Genomic DNA, 26136 nt, shown 5'->3' with positions numbered 1-26136 from the left:
ATGTTCCTCCGGCTTCCACTGTCCGGAGGACTCCTGCGCTTCGGCCGGCACGTCCGCAGGCCACGCCCACCAACCACCTACTTCCGGTACCGCGGGAACAGCAGCAGTTCCCGCCGGCCGAGCCACAGTCACTCCTCTCTGCTCGCCCTGCACAGTTCAGCATGGGCAATCGCCACAGTGAGCGCTCCTCTGCTGAGGAGAATGTTACAAGTGCGGCTATATCCCAGTCATTTGCCCCTACCGAGGAGCCTCATGTGGGGGTAGCTGCTTATAATGCGGCTGTGGTTGTAGCACCGCAGGTCACGCAGCCTATACAGCAGAGTTTGCTCCCTCCAGTCCCTTCAATGCAGCTGCCTGTTAGCTGTGTTCCTACCCCCCGCCGTTGGTACAGTCAACCCCTCCTGTCCTCCCCACACCAATATCATCTGCCAATGTACAAATGACAATGTCTGATACCGCTCCTGGACAGGAGTCTGCCCCACGCTACTCTTCCCAGCCTAGATCACCTGCAGTTGTGCACGACCGCCGAGAAAGGCGCAGGTCGGGTTCTCACCGTTGCCGCCGTTCCCGCCATGCATCCAGAGCCCATAGCCGTAGTAGCCGTTCGACACAGTCTAGATCGGCGAGATGGAGGTCGCCTTCGTCCTCAGAGTTGAGCTCCTGCGGCTCGGATTCCGGCAGGTCACATTCTCGGAGTATGCGGGCCCCCAGACGTCAGTCAAGAAGGCCTTCCCGCGTGGCGGAGCCCGCCAGCGCGGTTCCAACAACGGTTCCTCAGAGTTTAGTCTCTCCTACACATCAGAATCCAGCTACCGGTGAGTACAATTTTACTGGGGCCTGGGGTGCGAATACAGTAGCCAAAGGTTTGGTTCCTGCCCTTAGGGCCTTGCTAGCACAATTAGACCCCGGTGCTTCCCTGTTACAACCCTCCACAGAGGTTTCCCTGACCAGCAAGTCCAGACCTAGCGATCACAAAGAATCCATATTTTGCGGGTTAACGCCGTTAGGTGCCCACCTAGATGATGACACCAAAAATAAAATATGGGCTAACCAGTATATTGACATCTGGTCGTTAATTTCTGTGGATCAGCATACGGTGGACAAAGAGAGGCGTCCCAATGCTGAGCGTTTCATAGACCGCAAACCAAAGGTTGTGCGTACCATAGGTAATTGGATACAAGCATTTGCGGTTTTGGGTTACACCATGGCTCAGCGCCGTCCTGAACTCTCGGAGGACCTCTTCGTCTACATGGACTCTATTTATAGCGCGTTTAAGGCGCATGGCGGTTCCGCTTGGTGGAGGTACGACGAAGAGTTCCGCCGAAGGTTAGCTTTACAGCCTGATATAGGTTGGGGGGTAAAAGCAGCAGATTTATGGCTCCGGCTTATGATGTCACAGAGAACGCAACCCTTTCCTTCCGCGGCCACTGCTCCCTCAGCAAATGCATACGACGCAGTGGCCGTGCGCAGGCCAGGAGCCTGCTGGTTATACAACGAGGGACATTGTAAATTTTTTGCCCTATGCAAATACAAGCATGAGTGTTCCATCTGCGGAGGCTCACATGCTGCTATCCGATGCCAGCGCCAGCTGCCAGTACATAAAGCCCACACTGCGGCCGGAGGGAAAGACCCCGGTGAGCGTGCACGCGATGTCCCCGTGGCTAGACCAATACCCCAATGAGCAGGCGTCTGCTCAACTGCGTTCTGGTTTCACGTCAGGTTTTTTCATTCCATTTTATTTTTCTTCTCTACCCACAATTTCTTAAAATTTGCAGTCTGCAAAGGATAACCCAGAGGAATTGAGAAGCAAAGTAGCTAAAGAAGTCTCCCTAGGGCGGATTGTAGGACCATTTAAGTCTCCTCCGTTTAAAAACATACGTATTTCCCCTTTAGGCCTTATACCTAAAAAAGAGCCAGGTTCATTCAGATTGATACATCATTTGTCCTTTCCAAAGGGCTTATCTGTAAATGATGGTATTTCCAAGGAGGAATCCTCGGTGTCCTATGTGTCATTTGATAGGGCAGTAGCTTTAGTTAGACGTGCAGGAACTGGCGCATTGTTGGCCAAATCTGACATTGAAGCAGCTTTCCGTTTACTCCCTGTACATCCTGATTGTTATCACCTGTTAGGGTGTATGGTGGACGACGCCTATTACTATGACACATGCCTACCGATGGTCTGCTCTATATCATGCCATTATTTTGAATTGTTCAGCACCTTTTTGGAATGGGTCATCGGCCTCACAGAATATTATCCATTATTTAGATGATTTTCTATTTGTTTCTTCTGGCAATTCAAAACAATGTCAATTCCTCTTGGATACATTCCGTTTTTTCATGGCCCGATTCAATGTCCCTCTCTCTGAGGATAAAACGGTTGGTCCGGCGACAATCATCACGTTTTTGGGTATTGAAATCGATACCAACCTGATGGTTTTTCGCCTACCAAGTGAAAAATTACAGAAATTAACGGCCTTAATATTGGGTTTCATTTCAGTGAAATCGGTGACGCTACGACAAATGCAGGAGTTATTAGGATTATTAGTATTTGCCTGTCGCATCATCGTGGATCGTGTTTTTTCTCGTAGACTATCACTGTCCACTTGTGGGGTAAAAAAGCATTCTCACCACATCCGGTTGACCAAGCAGCTGAAATTGGATTTGCATGTCTGGAAATCCTTTTTGAATCAGTATAACAGTCACACTTGTTATCAATCTGTCGAGATTTCTTCTCCAGATTTGTCATTGTTCACGGATGCTGCTGGGTCTACCGGTTTTGGTGCCATATTAGGCCAGGAATGGTGCGCCGCACCGTGGCCTGACTCTTGGCGGTCGCTGGGCTTCTGTTCCAACATCACTCTATTGGAATTATTCCCTATTATTGTAGCCATCAACGTATGGGGCCCTTGTTTTCGTAACAGGCGTGTCTGTTTTTACATGGATAACATGGCAGTAGCCTGCTGTATTAACTCATTAACCTCTTCCTCTCTCCCAGTTCTCTCGCTACTCCGTCACCTGGTCCTCCGATGCCTAGAGTTCAATGTTTGGTTTCGGCCCGGCATGTTCCAGGCATTAATAACTCTATAGCTGACGCTCTCTCTCGTTTTCGTTGGCAGGAATTCAGGTTCCTGTTGCCGTTGCAATCCAAGATGGGATCCCATGCCCAACAACGCTTTGGGATTTGCCGATCAACGACTGATGAGTATGGTACAAGCTTCAGTGGCACCTGCCACGTGGTCAGCGCATGGTAAGGCGTGGGCAGAATGGAGGGAGGTGGCAGAGAATTTGGCAAATGTTATATTGCCAGCTGCATGTTTACAGGTGACCATTGCTTATATCTTGTCATTGAAAGCCAAGGGCGTTAGTGCGTTGGTTGCACAGCGTAAATTGTGTGGAGTTGCGTTTTACCTTAAAATGCGAGGTTGGCAGGACGTGACTCAGCATTCCTTAATCAGGCAAGCTATTAGGGGTTGGCGCAAGGAGCATGTCCGCCGCGAATGTCGCCGCCCGGTATCATTTGCTCTGTTATCGAGCATTTGTCAACTATTACCTTCCATTTGTTCATCTCCTTATGAGGTGGGTTTATTTAAGGCTGCTTTTTGCTTAGCCTTTTTTGCGGCCCTCCGTATAGGAGAGGTGGTTTCCCCTTCCCTCGTTCGCTCAGGAGGCTTAGCAGCTACGGACGTTTTCATCGGCCCTAAGGGTCTTCATCAGGCGCTCTAAAACAGACCTTTTTGCTAGGGGGGCCTGGCTTCCATTGCATAAGATTGGCGGCCCAGCTTGTCCCCATGCTGCGGTAGCTCAGTTCGTGTCTACTCGACCTGAGGGAACTACCTTCCTGATACATGCTGACGGCACTCCCCTTACCCGTTTTCAATTTAAATCCATATTTCGCCGTTGCCTCCTTTTTCTTCACTTACCAGTTTCAGAATTTGGTACTCACTCCTTCAGAATTGGGGCAGCCACGGAGGCGGCTCGCACTGGGTTGCCAGAGGCTGAGGTTCAGAGGATTGGGCGTTGGAAGTCTGCCTGCTTTGCTTCATATGTTCGACCTCATTTACTTATTTGATTTTCTTTTAGATGCGGCCCAGATTACAGTATGTTTCATCGGTCATTCATACATATTTTGGGCAGGACAGAGAGCAGAGAGTCGTCCGGGCGGTCGATGCCTTGGTTTCCGGAATATACAAGCCCGCTGGCGGGGTGTTCGGGGCTTACGCTGGTCCCAGGTTCTCCCGGAAGCGGTGGAATGTAGCCATCTAGTGCGATCCCCGGTGATATTAGTTATACATGCTGGGGGCAATGACCTGTGTCTGCTAAAAATAGCGGAATTGATCACATTAATAAGAGCTGACCTGGAGAGACTCCCTTCTTTCTTCCAGGAGGCGATTATTGTGTGGTCAGAAATTATTCCCCAGGTCACGTGGCAAGGTGCCAGGGATGCCACAGCCATAGAGAGGGCCAGGCGCACGGTCAATAACCGCATTTCTCGATTTATCCGATCCAGAGCTGGAGTAGTTGTACGCCATCGCCAGTTGGAAGGCGACAACGGACGTTTGATGCGGCCCGACGGTGTCCACTTAAATGACATAGGGTTAGATATTTTCTTATCTAGTTTACAAGATGGAATTGAGCAGGCCCAGTTCTTGTTGGGTGGGGGTCGGTGCGCCGTGTAGGAATACACGGGCCCCTCCGTGGAGGTCGGTGATCAAAGAAAAACGGAGAAGAAGGCGGACTTGCCCACAGAGGGAGTCTGTGGGGCATACCGCTTCTGGAGACTCCAAATTTGTTGATGTTGGTTGAGATATAAAATAAAAGTTGGTTTGATAAAGAAATAAGTAATAAAGCTGTGACCGACACTCACCCAACAAAAGAAGGTTGTCATGTCATTATTCCTAGCTGCTAAGTGTTAAGGGGGTCAGTTAGTTTCATTCTCCACAGTCTGTCTTTGCCGCAGAGCCTGGATCTTCCTGCCAGGTCTCTGGGGTGACGGCAGGGGAGAGAGGTTTCTGGAGCAGAGTGACTCCTGCTGCAAACAGTCCTTGAACGGACCGCATGGGGGTATATTCTACCTGGTCCCCAATGTATAAATTGTGCCTCTCCTGGGGCAAATAGTGGCGCTTTACGGACCTGCGGCCCACAAACACTTCTGTGCCTGAATGATTATCCTGGAGAAAACCTACGCCGCGTTCCACAGAGAACCATAGGACGGTTCCTGTGCGCCTGGCCAGGACGGGATCTCCAGACTGGGGGTGGTCAAGTACTTCCTTCACCCATTCCTCTACGGCTGACTTGTACTCCCAAGCCATCTGGGCAAATGCGGTGATCTCATGGGGCACCTCTGGATTGAGGCTGCTGAGCTGGCTGTAGCTGGGCGGTGGAGTGGAATCCCTGGCCGCCTCCACCGCACCAGTAGGTGGCTGTGGCTTGGTAGGCCTCAGGCTGATTGGCGGTGATGGGGTCTCTGGACGTGGCGGTGGAGCGGACATGGACCGGGCCTGCGCCTCAGGGAGCGGGGTGGCTCCTACCTGACGTCGCGGCCGGGTGGCCGGTTCCAGTGTCCTCCTCTGGTCCTCTCCGGGTTCAGGCGCCATCTGGATCACAGGCTTCTCCTTTGCTGGAGGGGTGACGTCAGCGACGGCCTCTGTGGGAGCGGGTACTACATCCACATCCATCCGGACAGGTTCTTCAACTTCTGCCGGTGCGCTATACACAGCGGAGGGATCCACGGCCTTTTGGTACTCGATTACCAAGTCTGGGACACCGCTGTCAGAAGCCGGGACTTCTTCGCTCTCCTCAGACATCTCCGGTAGCTCCGGTAAGCTAGATTCAGCAGGGGTCTGCAGCGCAGGGGTATCCACAGCCTCCTGCCGGGCAGCAAGAGCTGAGGGTCCGTGTCTCTGGATTAGTTGAGAGACCCGGATCTCCATAGGTTTATCTGGGTATACTTCTTCCCCAGCGATGGACATGGCATTCCACCTTGGTCTTGGATAGGCCATCTTCACTGTGCTCCGGCACACGCGGATTGCTAACACTAGAGGAGGGGCACAGAGGGCGGAGTTTATATCAACTCTGGCCTGATCATAGATAAGTCCATAGAGGGCGTTCTCCAAGTTTCCCGCTCCTGAAGGGTCGTATTCGATATCTTCCCGCTTCTCCTGAGGGGTGTACTCATATTTTCCCGCTTCTGGGGGGCGTATTCCTCATTTTCGCGCTCCTGGGAGGGCGTTTCTGACTTTCTTTGTCTTCTAGCATGAAGATGCAGTGCCATCTTGGAGCGAATATGGCGAATCTCCACAATGCCGATTTAACACTTTGTGTGCAGCAGCGCACGTGCAGCGCTTTCCTTGGCACAGCAATGTAAGTAAGCAAGTCACTTTTTAAACGGTTTTGGTGCAATCTACAGCCCTTTTTTTGTTATACTGTGAACATGCGGTTTTTAAGTCAGTTTTTGCGCACAATTAGATGCGATTCTGCTATTAGGGATGGACACACAATATCAATCCTATCCTGTTCGTGACGCCACTTGAATGCAATGAGCCGGACACTGGGTCATTGGGCATGCTATACAGTGGGTCAGGTTTGAGTGTAATTAAGTTCGTGACGCCAGTTGCAGCTTGCGCAGGTACTATAGCAGGGCCATTTAAGATGGTATGAGCACACGTACCAGGTTAGGAATGCCAGAGGGGGATATTGTCTCTGTATTGTGTCAACGGTGTCTCCTACCTGTAGTACGGCTGGACTCCTGTATCCTGGCTCACATGCAACAAATTTGAGTGCTGTAAATAGGAGTAATAGAGGAATGATGGAATTCCACACAGCAAAGAGGGTCCAACTTGTCTTTACTTGGTAGTATGTTATATGCAGCTTTAGATCCATACAATTTACAGCAATAGTCTTGGGTTCCCAGCAGGTGTTGGCAATATGTGGCAGGAATTATATATATACAGTCGTGGCCAAAAGTTTTGAGAATGACAAAAAAATTAGTTTCCACAAAGTTTGCTGCTAAACTGCTTTTAGATCTTTGTTTCAGTTGTTTCTGTGATGTAGTGAAATATAATTACACGCACTTCATGCGTTTCAAAGGCTTTTATCGACAATTACATGACATTTATGCAAAGAGTCAGTATTTGCAGTGTTGGCCCTTTTTTCCTGACTGATAGCAACCCATTCTTTCATAATCCCTTATTGGAGTTTGTCAGAATTAGTGGGTTTTTGTTTGTCCACCCGCCTCTTGAGGATTGACCACAAGTTCTCAATGGGATTAAGATCTGGGGAGTTTCCAGGCCATGGACCCAAAATGTCAACGTTTTGGTCCCCGAGCCACTTAGTTATCACTTTTGCCTTATGGCACGGTGATCCATCGTGCTGGAAAATGCATTGTTCTTCACCAAACTGTTGTTGGATTGTTGGAAGAAGTTGCTGTTGGAGGGTGTTTTGGTACCATTCTTTATTCATGGCTGTGTTTTTGGGCAAAATTGTAAGTAAGCCCACTCCCTTGGATGAGAAGCAACCCCACCATGAATGGTCTCAGGTTGCTTTACTGTTGGCATGACACAGGACTGATGGTAGCGCTCACCTTTTCTTCTCCGGACAAGCCTTTTTCCAGATGCCCCAAACAATCGGAAAGAGGCTTCATCGGAGAATATGGCTTTGCCCCAGTCCTCAGCAGTCCATTCACCAGACTTTCTGCAGAAGATCAATCTGTCCCTGATGTTTTTTTTGGAGAGGCTTCTTTGGTGGCCTTCTTGACACCAGGCCATCTTCCAAAAGTCTTCACCTCACTGTGCGTGCAGATGCGCTCACACCTGCCTGCTGCCATTCCTGAGCAAGCTCTGCACTGGTGGCAGACGATCCTGGCGCTTGTTGGACTTTCTTGGACGCCCTGAAGCCTTCTTAACAAGAATTGAACCTCTTTCCTTGAAGTTTTTGATGATCCTATAAATTGTTGATTAAGGTGCAATCTTAGTAGCCACAATATCCTTGCCTGTGAAGCCATTTTTATGCAACGCAATGATGGCTGCACGCGTTTATTTGCAGGTCACCATGGTTAACAATGGAAGAACAATGATTTCAAGCATCACCCTCCTTTTAACATGTCAAGTCTGCCATTTTAACCCAATCAGCCTGACATACAGGGAGTGCAGAATTATTAGGCAAGTTGTATTTTTGAGGATTAATTTTATTATTGAACAACAACCATGTTCTCAATGAACCCAAAATACTCATTAATATCAAAGCTGAATATTTTTGGAAGTAGTTTTTAGTTTGTTTTTAGTTTTAGCTATTTTAGGGGGATATCTGTGTGTGCAGGTGACTATTACTGTGCATAATTATTAGGCAACTTAACAAAAAACAAATATATACCCATTTCAATTATTTATTTTTACCAGTGAAACCAATATAACATCTCAACATTCACAAATATACATTTCTGACATTCAAAAACAAAACAAAAACAAATCAGTGACCATTATAACCACCTTTCTTTGCAAGGACACTCAAAAGCCTGCCATCCATGGATTCTGTCAGTGTTTTGATCTGTTCACCATCAACATTGCGTGCAGCAGCAACCACAGCCTCCCAGACACTGTTCAGAGAGGTGTACTGTTTTCCCTCCTTGTAAATCTCACATTTGATGATGGACCACAGGTTCTCAATGGGGTTCAGATCAGGTGAACAAGGAGGCCATGTCATTAGATTTTCTTCTTTTATACCCTTTCTTGCCAGCCACGCTGTGGAGTACTTGGACGCGTGTGATGGAGCATTGTCCTGCATGAAAATCATGTTTTTTTTTTGAAGAATGCAGACTTCTTCCTGTACCACTGCTTGAAGAAGGTGTCTTCCAGAAACTGGCAGTAGGACTGGGAGTTGAGCTTGACTCCATCCTCAACCCGAAAAGGCCCCACAAGCTCATCTTTGATGATACCAGCCCAAACCAGTACTCCACCTCCACCTTGCTGGCGTCTGAGTCGGACTGGAGCTCTCTGCCCTTTACCAATCCAGCCACGGGCCCATCCATCTGGCCCATCAAGACTCACTCTCATTTCATCAGTCCATAAAACCTTAGAAAAATCAGTCTTGAGATATTTCTTGGCCCAGTCTTGATGTTTCAGCTTGTGTGTCTTGTTCAGTGGTGGTCGTCTTTCAGCCTTTCTTACCTTGGCCATGTCTCTGAGTATTGCACACCTTGTGCTTTTGGGCACTCCAGTGATGTTGCAGCTCTGAAATATGGCCAAACTGGTGGCAAGTGGCATCTTGGCAGCTGCACGCTTGACTTTTCTCAGTTCATGGGCAGTTATTTTGCGCCTTGGTTTTTCCACACGCTTCTTGCGACCCTGTTGACTATTTTGAATGAAACGCTTGATTGTTCGATGATCACGCTTCAGAAGCTTTGCAATTTTAAGAGTGCTGCATCCCTCTGCAAGATATCTCACTATTTTTGACTTTTCTGAGCCTGTCAAGTCCTTCTTTTGACCCATTTTGCCAAAGGAAAAGAAGTTGCCTAATAATTATGCACACCTGATATAGGGTGTTGATGTCATTAGACCACACCCCTTCTCATTACAGAGATGCACATCACCTAATATGCTTAATTGGTAGTAGGCTTTCGAGCCTATACAGCTTGGAGTAAGACAACATGCATAAAGAGGATGATGTGGTCAAAATACTCATTTGCCTAATAATTCTGCACTCCCTGTAATGATCTCCAGCCTTGTGATCATCAACATTCTCACCTGAGTTAACAAGACGATTACTGAAATGATCCCAGCAGGTCCTTTAATGACAGCAATGAAATGCAGTGGAAAGGTTTTTTGGGGATTAAGTTAATTTTCATGGCAAAAAAGGACTATGCAATTCATCTGATCGCTCTTCATAACATTCTGGAGTAGATGCAAATTGCTATTATAAAAACTTAAGCAGCAACTTTTCCAATTTTCATTATTTATGTAATTCTCAAAACTTTTGGCCACGACTGTATATTCTGCATCTGGACATACGCCTTTAAGAATCTGGCAGGTATCTATCTTCTGCTCTGTCTTGGGTTCTGCTTGGGTTGGGAAAAAGAAACATAGAATAAACCCAGGGTGTCCCAAAAAAAGGGGAGGAGAAGGGCGGAAACACGTTGTCCACCCAAAATACCCCCAATGGGGACACACAAAGATAAAACTCGGCAAAAAGCTCCCGAGCTAAATGGCAGAAACAAAGAAAGCGGAGCTCATTGTACCAAAAAAATATAATTTATTGAGACATGATAAAATGACATAGGTAAAACACATGAATAAATGATGCCATAGACATGGTTAGGAGCGGAGGACAAAAAACGAGACACCACCCTGGGAGCAAGAGCACACGGATCTAAAAGACATGGTACAAAAAGAGTGTAAGGCACATGAACATCAATGTGAAGTCAATGCTCAAATCCATGTGCAAGATGCAACTAAAATAAAGTACCAGGTGGGCCACCTGTCTGACGCATGAACACCTCTGTATAAATAATCGTTGGTGTGCAGACAACCAGTATGCTATGAAATTATTGTGCTGCAGACCAATGAGATGTAAAGATGGATAACAATAATAAAAGTAACCAGAGGGAAACAGCGGGAGACAGGAACTCACCAGAGAAAAGAACCGTGTGCCAGAACGACCAGGGTGGCGCTACCCCAACGCGCGTTTCGGCGTACCTTCGTCAGGGGGACCCCCTGACGAAGGTACGCCGAAACGCGCGTTGGGGTAGCGCCACCCTGGTCGTTCTGGCACACGGTTCTTTTCTCTGGTGAGTTCCTGTCTCCCGCTGTTTCCCTCTGGTTACTTTTATTATTGTTATCCATCTTTACATCTCATTGGTCTGCAGCACAATAATTTCATAGCATACTGGTTGTCTGCACACCAACGATTATTTATACAGAGGTGTTCATGCGTCAGACAGGTGGCCCACCTGGTACTTTATTTTAGTTGCATCTTGCACATGGATTTGAGCATTGACTTCACATTGATGTTCATGTGCCTTACACTCTTTTTGTACCATGTCTTTTAGATCCGTGTGCTCTTGCTCCCAGGGTGGTGTCTCGTTTTTTGTCCTCCGCTCCTAACCATGTCTATGGCATCATTTATTCATGTGTTTTACCTATGTCATTTTATCATGTCTCAAAAAATTATATTTTTTTGGTACAATGAGCTCCGCTTTCTTTGTTTCTGCTTGGGTTGGGCCTGACTAGCTATGGAGGTACTTATCTTCTCCTTGTTCTGGAATCTGTACTTACAGGACTGCTCGCAGGGAATGGTGATTTCGTCCTGGAGATCTAGAAGTTCTGCAGTTGCTGCTTTCTGTTGTCATCCAGATGAGGTAAGGAACCCAGGCTGGGAAGGTTGCTTTAGGACTCAGGTTAGGCCTGAATCCTTGGTTGGGATCCCTGTTTCTGGGAGCTCCTATTCACACAGCCTACCCCAACAGGGGGCGGCTGGTACACTGCCTAGAACCTTCTGTCCTCCCTTTTGAAGTAAGAGTGGGAACATTCCACTCCTCCTCAGATGGGGGGAGCTAGCCTGGAATGGTCTATTCCAGTCTAGATATACTAACTTTCCTACAGACTATCTGCTACATACTGCTGCCACCTGCTGGTGCACATGGATATCACAGCAAATATATAAAATAAATACATGACATAGACATAGCAATGCACATGGAGATCACATAGGATATTAACACATTCACATCTTAACATAATGAAGTTGGGTGACAGAGTTTAGTGACATACTCTGGGATGTTACATATATATTCTCAGCGAATATCATCATGCGCATCGAATACCGAGGGGCATGCGCTCAATTTAGAGACCTGATTTTTTTCCTAACAACCAAGATTTTTGTTCACAGTTCACACAGATCTCGAACAAATATTCCTTAGACATCATTTTGTTAAATGTTGAATACCTACAAAAAGAAATCTGTACCTTGAAAACCAGTCTGGAACAAACAGAAGGGGAATTGAAAGCAGCATTAACTACAGAGGATGCAGAGAAATATTTCAGCGATTGTAATTCACACCTGGAGAAATTAAAGCAAGATCTACAATCTACTAAGAGGAAGAAGTGGCAAAGGGATATGGAGGATTATACTACCGGTTTTGTATACAGTTGGCAGGGAGGACAGAGGACTGTTAAAAAAGGCCCTAAGAGAATAGAACGACCCTCCCCACAAAGCAAGAAAATGGGATCCTTTAACCAAAGGGACAATTTCACAGCCCCAGAGATGGACGATCCCCGGAGTGCTGTTGCAGCATCTAGTTCTAATACCCCCACCACCACTGTTCCTTTTTTAGGTCTGGGCCCAGATCCCACCGGACCAGACGAGGGGGAAGGAGGCAACATAGGTGGCGCAAAGGGAGGCTTGATGAAACCGCAAAGAACCATGCGGAAGAGACAACTGTGGTAAATATATTGTCTGTTGTGTTAACTCCCATACAACTGTCTGTCTTGGAAAAAGGACTTTCCTTCTGCCCGGTTAGGAGCATTGATTGGTTCCAATTAGAGCTTGACCTGCACATTTTTTAAAGTTAAAATTTTGGTTTGACAAACAGTCCACTGAAGTCTCAGTGGTTGGGTCGGGAGGCGACTCAGAGCTTACACTCAATAATGTACAACTACATCTAAAAAGTGATTTTTCCCCTGTCATTAATCATGTTGCCCTTGATACATTCATTAATGCAGTCAGAATTGATCTAGAGGCACTAAAAACATCAGGAGAGGAGGGAATGTGCATAAAAAGGAATATGAGAGGAGAGGAAACCAAGGCCTCAAAGGGGTTGTCTCACTTCAGTAAGTGGCATTTATCATGTAGAGAAAGTTAATACAAGGCACTTATTAATGTATTGTTATTTCCCATATTGCTTCTTTTGCTGGCTGGATTCATTTTTCCATCACATTATACACTGTTCGTTTCCGTGGTTACAGACCACCCTGAAATCTATCAGTGGTGGTCGTGCTTGCAAAATATAGGAGAAAGAGTCAGCTTCTCTGGTGGCCGGGACCATGGGAATGCACATATGCTAGTGTTTTTTCCTATATTGTGAAAGCACGACCACCACTGATGGATTGCAGGGTGGTCTGTAACCATGGAAACGAACAGTGTATAATGTGATGGAAAAATGAATCCAGCCAGCAAAGGAGGCAATATGGACAATCACAATGCATTAGTAAGTGCCTTGTATTAACTTTCTCTACATGATAAATGCCACTTACCGAAGTGAGACAACCCCTTTAAAGGAACTCTCTGCTAACCCTTGTCTGACCATTAAACCGGCAGACAAGGGTGGAGCAGTGGTGGTCATGAATACAACTGACTATGTGGATGAGGTATATCGCCAATTGAACGATGAAAACGTATATCGCAGGCTTCCAGGTGACCCCAAGTTCGAATTCTTGAAGAAGATTCGTGGGGTACTGGATTCCGCTAGAGAGGAGGGTGTAATCGATGACAAGTTACATTCCTTTCTCTATGTGGAACGGCCGAGGACCCCGGTAATATATATGTTACCGAAAATCCACAAGTCACTTGTTTCTCCACCAGGCCGCCCGATAGTATCAGGCATTGGTTCACCATTCTCTCAGATTGCGATTTTTTTGGACAGGATTCTGTCGCCATATGTCTCGAAAGCGAAATCATACATAAGGGACACTACATACTTCCTGAATGAAATTAGTGAAATACAACTACCGGCACATGTCATCTTAGCATCATTTGATGTGGTTAGTTTGTACACATCTATCTCACATGATAGGGGGGTGGGTGCGGTTAGAAAATGTCTAGCTGACTCACCATACTCCATAAAGTGTAGGGAGTTCCTGATCACGCTCTTGAACATTGTGCTCACCTGTAACTATTTTTTGTTTCAGGATGAGTACTTTGTTCAATTGCGTGGGACCGCTATGGGCTCAAATGTAGCGCCAAATTATGCCAATATTTATATGGCCCATGTAGAGGAGATGTACGTCTATGTTAGCCACCACTTGAGACAGGTTCTGGGGTGGTGGCGTTACATAGACAACATCTTCCTACTGTGGACTGGCTCCATTGAGGAGTTGCACCAGTTTGGTGATTTCCTCAATGAGATTGACCCTGAGGTCAAGTTCACATTAGTCAGCTCTGAAACTAAAATTGAATTTCTGGATGTAACAGTAAGTAGACGGGGGGATTTTTTACACACTGACCTTTTTATTAAGAAAACAGACAGAAACACACTACTCAAATATGATAGTTGTCACCCTAGGAGCATGGTTAGGACATTACCCTACAGCCAGCTGCTTAGGGTCAGGAGAATAGTACAAGGAGATGAGGAGGCCACAGTTAGACTCACCACAATGGGTCAGAAATAGTGATGAGCGGCAGGGGTCATATTCGAATTCGCAATATTTCGCGAATATTTTGTAGAATATTCGTCGAAAATTCGCAAATTCACGATTTTTTTTACAAAAAAAATCGGAAAGGTAATGATTGTGTAATATGCAAATTTTCGGAATTCGAGTTTTCGTATTCAAATTTTTTATTGCAAATTTTTCAACTTACAACTATTAGACAAAGAAGATTATATCACTATATTAGCTAAATTGCTCTATTCGATTTTTTTTGAATATTCTCTATATTGCTATAACTTCGTTTTTTCGAATATTTGTAATATTCTAAAGCAAGAATATATAGCAATATAGCAAATATTAAAAAAAAACGAATATAGAGCAAAATTCGCAAACACTACTACTCCTAAAGTCAAGTATATTGCAGCCTTCTTATTGGCCCACAAGCTAGAAGCAGTGAGGGATCATGTGTACTGATAAAAATTCATCAATAGGGGATATCCGAAGAAACTGGTGGAACAACATAAATTAAGGGTTATGCAACAATCTAGGGAAGTCCTCTTGAAAATATGCGTAAATGAGGTAAGGGATGAAAAACGCATACCCTTCGTTACGCGGTTCTCACCCCTGAGTGACAAGATCGGAAGTATTCTGAAGGGACATTGGCCCATTTTGGGCAGTAACTTCAAGAGTATTCCCGAGTTTGCCAATCCTTCTATGATGTCTTACAGACGTACACGTAACATTAAACATCAAGACGTACATGTAACATCAACTTGTACGGGCTGACATTGGCACTAGTAAGATCTCGTTCAGCACCTACTTTGGAGCATCCAGGAAAGGAAGTTTTCCTTGCCACGGATGCGTGAATTGCCCTCTTATGTTAAGGGGAGCGAGTTTTGTACACCCACAGACTGGAGAGGAACTTGTGATTCTTCTTATGTAGTGTACCTACTTGAGTGTCCCTGTCGTCTCCTCTACATAGGGGAGACCACATGGGACGTCAAAACAAGATTGAATCATCACAGGTATACCATCAGGAAAAAGAGTTTAGATCTTCCAGTGTCTAAACACTTCACGGAAGCGGGACACACTGAGAAGGACCTGCGCTTCAGGGTCATCGACCAGGTCGCCATGCCACGACGAGGGGGCGACATGTCGGTGACACTGAAGCAGCGGGAACTATATTGGATTTTCCAGTTACGAACCTTGAAACCGCATGGACTTAATGTTGAGTTTAGAGTGATATAACTTGACACCAGTGGGATGCGTGACATCAGTTTGAGAGTGTATAAGTTGAGATTGTGCTCTTTATTCATTTTTCTCCTTTTTTCTTTTTGTCTCCCATAGATTATCTTGATGGAAACGTTTGTCTTAACTGAGAGGACATCGCCGACATGAAATTTCCAAGCGATCATAACAAATACGTTTTGTGTATAGTATACTTCTTTGTAGATCTCTCCATTTATATCTATGGCTGGGGATTCAAAACCAATATAATCAATGAAATCCATTTATCCGTGACAGATTACTCACTGGGACAGAAGGATATCGGTGGGGGTGGATACTGGAGCGGGGGACATTTGACACGAGAGTGTCCGGTCCTTCGTCCCACACAGGAACATGCGCCCAGAGATGGACGCATGGGCCAGTGACACATATCTACCTACACATTGACTCCATATATAACCACGGGAGGCGGGGGTGTAGTGACTAGATCCCTGGTTAAGACCAGCCCTGGGACTCTTGTCACAATGGTATTTGTGCACTAGATTAACCCCCGTGTGCACATCTTTCCATAGACATCACCCGCCACCTGGTGGTTACTGTACCCTTAAGATCACATACAAATACGGTTGCCATGGTCACATAGTGACAACAATACTGGTTTCGTTCCTGCAGACATGCGCAATGGTGTGTGCCACTGTGCTGATTATGATCGCGCGGGGCGCATGCGCGAGAAATGGAGAGCTCTTGTGAGTCCTGCTAGGTCCCGGCGCATTGCGTATGAACGCCAGTATCGAGCGTCTTGTGCGCATGCGCGAGACTTGATAGGATCTCGCGCTGTATCGGCATATACTGGCGCCTGCGCAGTAGACGCCAGGGGACGCCAACATTGGATCGCTAATGGATTTTCGTGACGTGGGTTTGTCCCTCTTTTAATTTCTTTTCTAATTCTTTAATTTACATACACCTTAGCACAGCTGCACTTTGTATAATAATCAGCAATATTTATGCTATTATGCTGATTTGACATGTGATTTTAAGTTGTGTTCACATTGATATATGCACTATGTCCACACTGTGATGGTATATGTATATGGATACACTGTAATGAATTGTATAATCATGTTTTACACTGATATTTGTAAGATATATTTTAATGAGCAATCATGTTACCCTAATTAGATTCACCCATATACATATGTTGAGAGCACTGTGTTCATTAGCTTGACAAAGAGTCACGAGTTGGAGGTCCCAGGAGAGACCACCGCGTCGTCATGCAATAAACGGAAATCAGGTACAGACACATAAGAGTTTATTGCACAAACAAAAACCAGGGAAGGCAGCACAGACAAAACAAGAGCTCTATGTACCGTCAGCACAGTGGGAGAAAACCCCCACTGCGCCACTGTCTAGTAATACTCAAGAGGGGCGTGACTAAGCAACTCCTGGTCTTCACTAGGGCCTCAGAAGGTAAGGTTAGACTTTGCCGCAGGAAGTTGCCAGGGTCCACTCTGGAGCGTGAACTAGACAGTGACAGCAGGATCGAAGGGACAACCGGTACCAGAAGGTACCGACGGCACATAGGCATACATAACATACAGGCAAATACAAAACAGGGCAACTAATAATACAAGCAGGAGTTCACGCAAGGGAGCAGGAGTGGCAATGAGCAGAGAAGGACTTGCTCCACCAGTAGTAAACTGCATGGCCTTGTCATGCCACTCTGCTGCAAAGGCTTGCTGAACACAGACATCAGAATAAACACAAAGTAACTAAAACATAACTGGCAGAACAGAAAGACAGGAAAGAGGACAGGAAAAAGGACGCAAATGAACAAGTAGGGAAACCCACAGAGCACAGACAGACAAACACGGATCCCATGGGTCAGCAGCATGGGAGAGAGAGTACAAACCAGGAGCAGGACAAGACAACACACACCAGGAGAGCTGACACAGAACTGAGGAAACCTCAGCCTTAAATACAGGTTCCATGGGTGCAGCATAGAGGCCACACCCATGGAGCAGACAGAGGATTAACTCCTAATAAGCACACAGGGGAGTTAACCCATAAAGAACCACAAATGACACACAGGAACGGAGCTGCAGCGAGAGCATAGACAGAAGGTCACAGTCAAAGGTAATGACTGTGACACAAAGGCTCCATTGAGAGAGCTGAAATGCTGCATTGCGATTAAGTGTGAATAAACATCACTGAATTTCTTCACAAGACCGGAGTGCTACCCATTTTTTTGCTATTTCTATAGATATATCTATATATATATATTTACTCTAGAAGAAGGACCATGATTGGCGAGGGTATATTTCATGTGTTTTTATTTTTCATGTTTCAATGGGTCATGAAATGAAATCAACAGTATCCTATTAATAGTGAATGGAGATCAGGCTAATTTTCTATAATTTGACAAATCTTTAATTGTTCAATCCTGCTCTTGTGCTGGGTCCCCCATGAATTTATGAACAATTACACGCCACCCCTCTGCCTTACAGGAGACAGTCACCACATTTCTCGTGCGAGTGAGGCCCCAGCATTTTCATGTCTAGGTTCTACCTTCTATCCTTGATACAGGCTTCATTTTGGGGTGGGTCTCATACCGGTACCATAATTCCGTCCTGAGTTCTTGAAAAATGTATTTTCCTGGGTGGCTAAGAGACTGGCCTTACGTGTCTCATTATGCTAATCCTCCCTCCCAGCTCTCTGCATTTCTGAGGTGTAAACTAACCAGGCATAAAGGTAGGGGCAATTAGCATGTGTTTAGCTTGGGTGCCTAACAATAGCACCAGGAGACCTACGGCCTGAGGTTTCCTTATGAAGCTGCCTGAGGTGTGAGGTGATCTCAGCAGATGGTTATTAGGGTCTGTTGTCTTCAGAGGCTACAGGTGCGGCCATATGGACATCCTGCTTCCTGGCTTAATATTCTTAATATTCTTATGTTACATTACCAGTTAGCCTAATTATACTCCTCAAAATTTTTATGAATAAGATCCGGATAGGGATATGACATTGCGTAAGACCGAACTCATAGCATATCGCTGTGTGGTTGTGCCATCATCCGTCATATGACTGAATATTTCAGGAGCTGAAAAGTGGTCAAAACTTGTCATCAGTGCTTCTTGCAACCGGGGATAGGACCGGCGAGCTTGTATTAACTGATAAGACAACATGTGTATGGCTGTCAGGCTTGTATTGGCTATCATACTGTTATTTATTTGGGTATGTATCTGGATAGTACGTCCAAGAAAGCATAGAACACTGCAAGAATTCTTTCCTGTTAGCAATGGATCTGTGTTAAAAGTTTCATTGAAATCAATGGTTGCTTTTTTGGAGTTTTTGAGGGACATACATACATATGGTACATTTGAGATCTATATATATATATGTGTAAAAGGAATGATTTGCTACGTTTCTAACCATGTACAAAGTAAACATTTTGAGATGAATATAAATAAGGACTTTCATAAGAGAACATGTACATTACTGGGTGTTGGCGATGTTATGTCAGCATTGTACCGGGACATTGTTTTGTCTCGGATCTACGTGATCCATTGACATGGTCCAGCATATGGTTGGACCAATTCTTCACTATGACTATTTTCTTGTGCCGGTGGTCATGTGTGTGCCACAATTCAAACCGAATACTGCGGACTGTGGCGCTCATGGCAGCACGCGTGACGGGACCAGCTCCAATCATAGACCTTGTACAACATGTATACATGTAATGCAAAAAAAATGAAATACAAGTATTAGTAATTAATGTGATCATGTCACCAAAATAAGCGAAAAATTATTTCTATTAATGTAAAATTTATGATTTGAGGTGAATATTTCATTGAATTTAAATTGTATGTTTGTGGTGTATGAAGAATGGTGTATTAGCCACCTGAGGAGAGGTGTACCTGTCTAGTGAGGTGACGGTACAGTATGGGGTGTACGGCTGGTTCGCCTCCACGTGGTGCACACTGGGTAACGCAAAATGAACCAGCGAATACTGAAATACTGGAGGTCGATCATTACTTCTCCTAAACTGTGTATGTGTGTGTGTGAGTGAGGGGGTGGGGGGGGGATGAATTGAAGGAGGGGGGTTTAAGGTGGTGAAGTGTTTAAGGGGGAAGGTGGGGTTGGATGTGGGTTTTATAGCGTGGGATATACAGTGTGTAGCACGTAAATAGAGGTGCGATGTGCATATGAGAGATATTTGTCTGCTATCCATACATACATGTTACAGACATTGTAGTGTGATGTAACCACTATAATTTGTGCCATAATCAAACAGCTTCACACCCAATGACGTAGCTATACTTCTGCGTCTGATGTCTGTGACCGTCAGTAATACTGATGGTGGACATTTAACCCATAAGATGCAGTGGTAACTTGTTAACTTTAACAATACAAGCAATAGGGAACTTTAAGCAATACTGTTGGATTCACAATGCGACCAAAATTCTATCATTGCCATTCCAGCTTTGGCAAATTTGGTATAGGAGGTCATGGTAGACTTAACCTCTTCAGGACACATGACGTACCGGGAACGGCATGTTGTCCTGTTACTTAAGTTTACGGCTTTACCTGCGGTTTGCGGCAGCAATCGGCGGTTCCATCGGGTCCCCATGCGGCTGTGGGGGGGACCAGATGGCATGGAAGGCACTGGCAGCACGATGCCTAAGGAAGGCATTGCGCTGCCTTCCGGTGATGAGCCTGTGAGATTCAGCCCCCTGGATCTCACAGGCCCCGGGAGCTGAATGAGTAACACACACAGTATTACTCATGCAGCCAATGCATTCCAATATTGAAGTATTGGAATGCATTGTAAAGGGGATTAGACCCCAAAAAGTTGAAGTTCCAAAGTGGTAAAAAAAAAGTTAAAAATAAACTTGAAAAACAATATTTTTCCCCCCAAAAAAAAAAATTAATGTAAAAATAAAGTATTTTTCACCAAATAAATTTAAACAAAAAAACCAAAAAATACTGTGAAAAAAAATAATACATATTAGGTATAGAGCCAATTCAAGTGCCAATAAAACCGTCATCTCATCCCGCAAAAATCATACCCTACCCAAGGTAATCGCCCCAAAAATGTACAAATTATGTCTCTCAGATTATGTAAACACTAAAACATGATTTTTTGGTTTCTAAAAATAAATCATTGTGTAAAACTGACAGAAATTAAAAAGTATACCTATTAGGTATCCGTGACAACCTAGTCTATAAAAATATCACATGATCTAACCTGTCAGATGAATGTTGTAAATAACAAAAGATATAAACGGTGCCAAAACAGCAATTTTTTGTTAACTTGCCTAATATAGAGCAACCAAAAATCATATTTACCCTAAACTATTGCCAACAATACTGCCACCCTATCCCGTATTTTGTAAAATGGGGCTATTTTTTCCAGTTTCTACTCTAGGGGTGCATCAGGGGGGCTTCAAATGGGACATGGTGTCAAAAAAAACCAGTCCAGCAAAATGTGCCTTCCAAAAACCGTATGGCCTTCCTTTCCTTCTGCGCCCTGCCGTGTGCCCGTACAGCAGTTTACGACCGCATATGGGGTGTTTCTGTTAACTACAGAATCAGGGCCATAAATACTGAGGTTGGTTTGACTGTTAACCCTTGCTTTGTAACTGGAAATAAATTAATAAAATGGTAAATCTGACAAAAAAGTGAAATTTAAATATTGTATCTCTATTTTCCATTAATTCTTGTGGGACACCAAAAGGGTTAACAATATTTTTATAATCAGTTTCAAATACCTTGAGGGGTGTAGTTTCTAAAATGGGCTCATTTTTGCATGGTTTCTATTATGTAAGCCTCACAAAGTGACTTCAGAACTGAATTGGTACCTAAAAATTTGTTTTGTGAAAATGCATGAAAAATTTCAAGATTTGCTTCTAAACTTCTAAGACTTGTAACAACGCTAAAAAATTATATATCATTCACAAAATAATCCAAAAATTAAGTAGACATATTGGGTATGTAAAGTAATAACTAATTTATTGAGGCATTAATATGTATTATAGAAGTAGAGAAATTGAAACTTGTAAAATTTGTATTTTTTTGTTAAATTATGCATTATTTTATAAATAAAAATTAATTATTTATACTTCATTTTAACAGTGTCATGAAGTACAATATATGACGGAAAAAACTATCTCAGAATGGCCTGGATAACTCCAAGCGTTTTAAAGTTATATCCACTTAAAGTGACACTGGTCAGATTTGCCAAAAATGGCCTGGTCCTTATGGTGAAAATCAGCCCGGTCCCTAAGGGGTTAACACATCGAACGGATATATGACTATATGTATGAATAGTGCATTATAGCAGTTGGATTAGCAATGCGAATAATGCTAGTAACTATTATCTCATTGCGATTAAAACTTTCAATTCACCCTATAGGTTGGATTGATATCTGCGTTAATCCTGGCAATTCCAAGCTGTTTTTGCAATTCGATTAGTTGAACTTAAATGACTGGCATTGCTCTGATAACTGACCGCTGTCCGGATGGAATGCGCTGTAATCGCGTCCGAATGGAACATTAGAGCTATTAGTCTGATTTACTATTGGTCGGCTCAATAGAATTACGTTTCATCCCTACGCGAAAACAACTTAGAGCAAGGTACCAATATGACATTTGCCTGCCTATAGAGTCTACCATGTGTGGTTCGTTATCGCGATAATACGTCATTTAAATAATCGTGAGTGTGAGTCTGTGCGTGCGTGCGTCTGTGCGTGCGTCTGTAGGTGCGTCTGTGCGTGCGTGCGTGCGTCTGTACGTGCGTGCCTGGGATCGCAAGGAGAGTGGAGAGAGGACGATTCTACAGACGAAAATGGCAAGAAGCAATTTCGATGCAGAAGAGCTGGAAAATTTAATCACTGTAAGTAATTCTACCTGAAAAAGTATGTCACTGTGCTGTTGTCCAAGTCCAAGGTGCGGCCACTGTTCCAAGTCACTCTTAAAGGGGCGGTCACTGTTCCAAGTCACTCTTAAAGGGGCGGCCCCTGTTCTAGTCACTCTTATAGGTGCGGCCACTGTTCCAAGTCACTCTTAAAGGGGAAGCCACTGTTCAAGTCACTCTTAAAGGGGAAGCCACTGTTCAAGTCACTCTTAAAGGGGAAGACACTGTTCAAGTCACTCTTAAAGGGGAAGCCCATGTTCAAGTCACTCTTAAAGGGGAAGCCCATGTTCAAGTCACTCTTAAAGGGGAAGCCCATGTTCAAGTCACTCTTAAAGGGGAAGACACTGTTCAAATCAATCTTAAAGGGGAAGCCACTGTTCAAGTCACTGTTAAAGGGGAGGCCATTGTCAAAGTCACTGTTAAAGGGGCGGCCACTGTGGAGTTTAGTTCTTATATTTGCCTTGAATATAAGTGTTTTTATTTTTATTTTACTTTCATATAGTTCCATAGGGAACTATATAAATATCTACTCTTTTACCGTTTTGATATAAAATTTTATTTTTGATGGTTGACATGACTATAATTACTAATAATTGTATTTTACAACTTTGGGATTACATCCTTTAATTGTTATCTGGCAGACTATGTTGGAGAAGGGATATGACGAGATAAAATGCCGTTTAGAGAAACAGGCCATAGTACGGAGAGGAGCACGCTGGCTGTGGCAGCAGCATGGAAAGGTTCATTCCAAAAGTGCGATATTAAAAAAATGGTCGGACATTAAAAGACACAAGATGGATCTGATCAAAGAGGTCAGTGACAAAAACTGTCCAGGTACAATGCTTACATTAATTTTCTATCACCCACCTATTGTTATTTATGTGTTCAGTTATTTCTCTTCTGCCTAAAAGTTCTCCAGCACGAATTTGATAAATGTTGGGACACGTAGCTGATTATCCCTTTACAATATATACATACACTCACAGCGAGATACAGATATAGGATGTAAACCCTTATCCAATGTCAAAACAGTTGACTTGGTCCACCTCATTTCAATAACCCTGCAACAGTACCTTCCGAACCAATACCCCCCGGAACCTCATCCTAGCTATTAACGTACTCAACTGTAAACCCTCTGAAAGACTTTATTCATAGTTTCTAACTATCTAACACCAAATCATGTGAAATCTAACATAGGGGTAATCATTATCCCATCCAGATCCCACCATAGATTAATTTGTGTACCGTTAGCTTTTTTTTTTTTGCTTTGCTTGTTTATCTTGGAATTTTTGTAAAATTTGTTCATTACAGGGGTGGCTCTTCCTAAAGTGCGCGCTAAGCGCTCTAATAAGAAGAAGGTGGTGGAAGAGGAGATGATGGAGGATGAGGAGGATGAGGAGGATGAGGAACAGGCAGGACCATCAGGGCATCAGGCCCATAGCCCACCGGAGGCAGCTCATGTCCAGGAGGATGAGGAGGAGGATGAAGACGAGGTGGTGACCACCCCCCGCCAGGAGGGTGAATATATTCTGTTGATGTTTTAATTTAAAAAATGTCCCCACACACATACAGGTGTCAGTTTAGTCTTCACCACAGGCAGATTGTATTCAAGAAAACAATTTTAAACAAGTTTAAGTTCAACCTCTAATTGTTATTCAGACTTCAGATATTACATAACCTAAAGTCCCCCACTTTGCGTTCACTCCAAGCAGTGTAACAAAAAGATTCGTTTATCACCACTCTTCAGGGTCTGCCAGAGACCATCCTCATTTCTCTGCAGGTTCAGTTTTCACATCTCCTGTCCACACTTGAAAAGAACAGCAATTTTAATCCAAACTTTATTAACCCCTTAAGGACCGGGCTCATTTTCACCTTAAGGACCAGGCCATTTTTTGCAAATCTGACCAGTGTCACTTTAAGTGCTCATAACTTTAAAACGCTTTGACTTATCCAGGCCGTTCTGAGATAGTTTTTTCGTCACATATTGTACTTCATGACACTGGTAAAATGAAGTCAAAAAAAATATTTTTTTTTGCACAAAAAAATACCTAATTTACCAAAAATTTGGAAAAATTTGCAAATTTCAAAGTTTCAGTTTCTCTACTTCTGTAATACATAGTAATACCCCAAAAAATTGTGATGACTTTACATTTCCCATATGTCTACTTCATGTTTGAATTGTTTTGGGAATGATATTTTATTTTTTGGGGATGTTACAAGGCTTAGAAGTTTAGAAGCAAATCTTGAAATTTTTCAGAAATTTACAAAAACTCAATTTTTAGGGACCACTACAGCTCTGAAGTCACTTTGCGAGGCTTACATAATAGAAACCACCCAAAAATGACCCCATCTAAGAAACTACACCCCTCAAGGTATTCAAAACTGATTTTGCATACATTGTTAACCCTTTAGGTGTTGCACAAGAGTTATTGGCAAATGGGGAGGAAATTTGAGAATTTCATTTTTTTGTCTAATTTTTCATTTTAACCCATTTTTTCCACTAACAAAGCAAGGGTTAACAGCCAAACAAGACTGTATCTTTATTGCCCTGACTCTGCCGTTTACAGAAACACCCAATATGTGGCCGTAAACTACTGTACGGCCACACAGCGGGGCGTAGAGTGAAAGGTGCGCCGTATGGTTTTTGGAAGGCTGATTTTTATGGACTGGTTTTTTGACACCATGTTCCATTTGAAGCCCCCTGATGGACCCCTAGAGGAGAAACTCCCTAAAAGTGACCCCATCTAAGAAACTACACCCCTCAAGCTATTCAAAACTGATTTTACATACGTCGTTAACCCTTTAGGTGTTGCACAAGAGTTATTGGCAAATGGGGATGAAATTTGAGAATTTCATTTTTTTGCCTAATTTTCAATTTTAACCCATTTTTTCCACTAACAAAGCAAGGGTTAACAGCCAAACAAGACTGTATCTTTATTGCCCTGACTCTGCTGTTTACAGAAACACCCCATATGTGGCTGTAAACTACTGTACGGCCACACAGCGGGGCGGAGAGTGAAAGGTGCGCGGTTTGGTTTTTGGAAGGCAGGTTTTGCTGGACTGGTTTTTTGACACCATGTCCCATTTGAAGCCCCCTGATGCACCCCTAGAGGAGAAATTCCATAAAAGTGACCCCATCTAAGAAACTACACCCCTCAAGGTATTCAAAACTGATTTTACAAACGTTGTTAACCCTTTAGGTATTGCACAAGATTTAATGGAAAATAGAGACACAATTTCAAAATTTCACATTTTTGGCAGATTTTCCATTTTAATTTTTTTTTTCCAGTTACAAAGCAAGGGTTAACAGTAGGGTTGTCCCGATACCACTTTTTTAGGACCGAGTACAAGTACCGATACTTTTTTTCAAGTAGTCACCGATACCGAATACCGATACTTTTTTTAAATGTCATGTGACCGTTTTGGGGGATCTGTGGATGACGCACTGTCATGTGGGGGATCTGTGGATGGCACTGTTATGGGGGACCTGTGGATGGCACTGTTATGGGGGATCTGTGGATGGCACTGTTATGGGGGATCTGTGGATGGCACTGTTATGGGGGATCTGTGGATGGCGCTGTTATGGGGGATCTGTGGATGGCACTGTTATGGGGGATCTGTGGATGGCACTGTTATGGGGATCTG

The sequence above is a fragment of the Bufo bufo genome, chromosome 5 (assembly GCF_905171765.1).
Source record: "Bufo bufo chromosome 5, aBufBuf1.1, whole genome shotgun sequence".
NCBI classification, from domain to species: Eukaryota; Metazoa; Chordata; class Amphibia; order Anura; family Bufonidae; genus Bufo; species Bufo bufo.
This window is presented reverse-complemented; position numbering follows the sequence as displayed.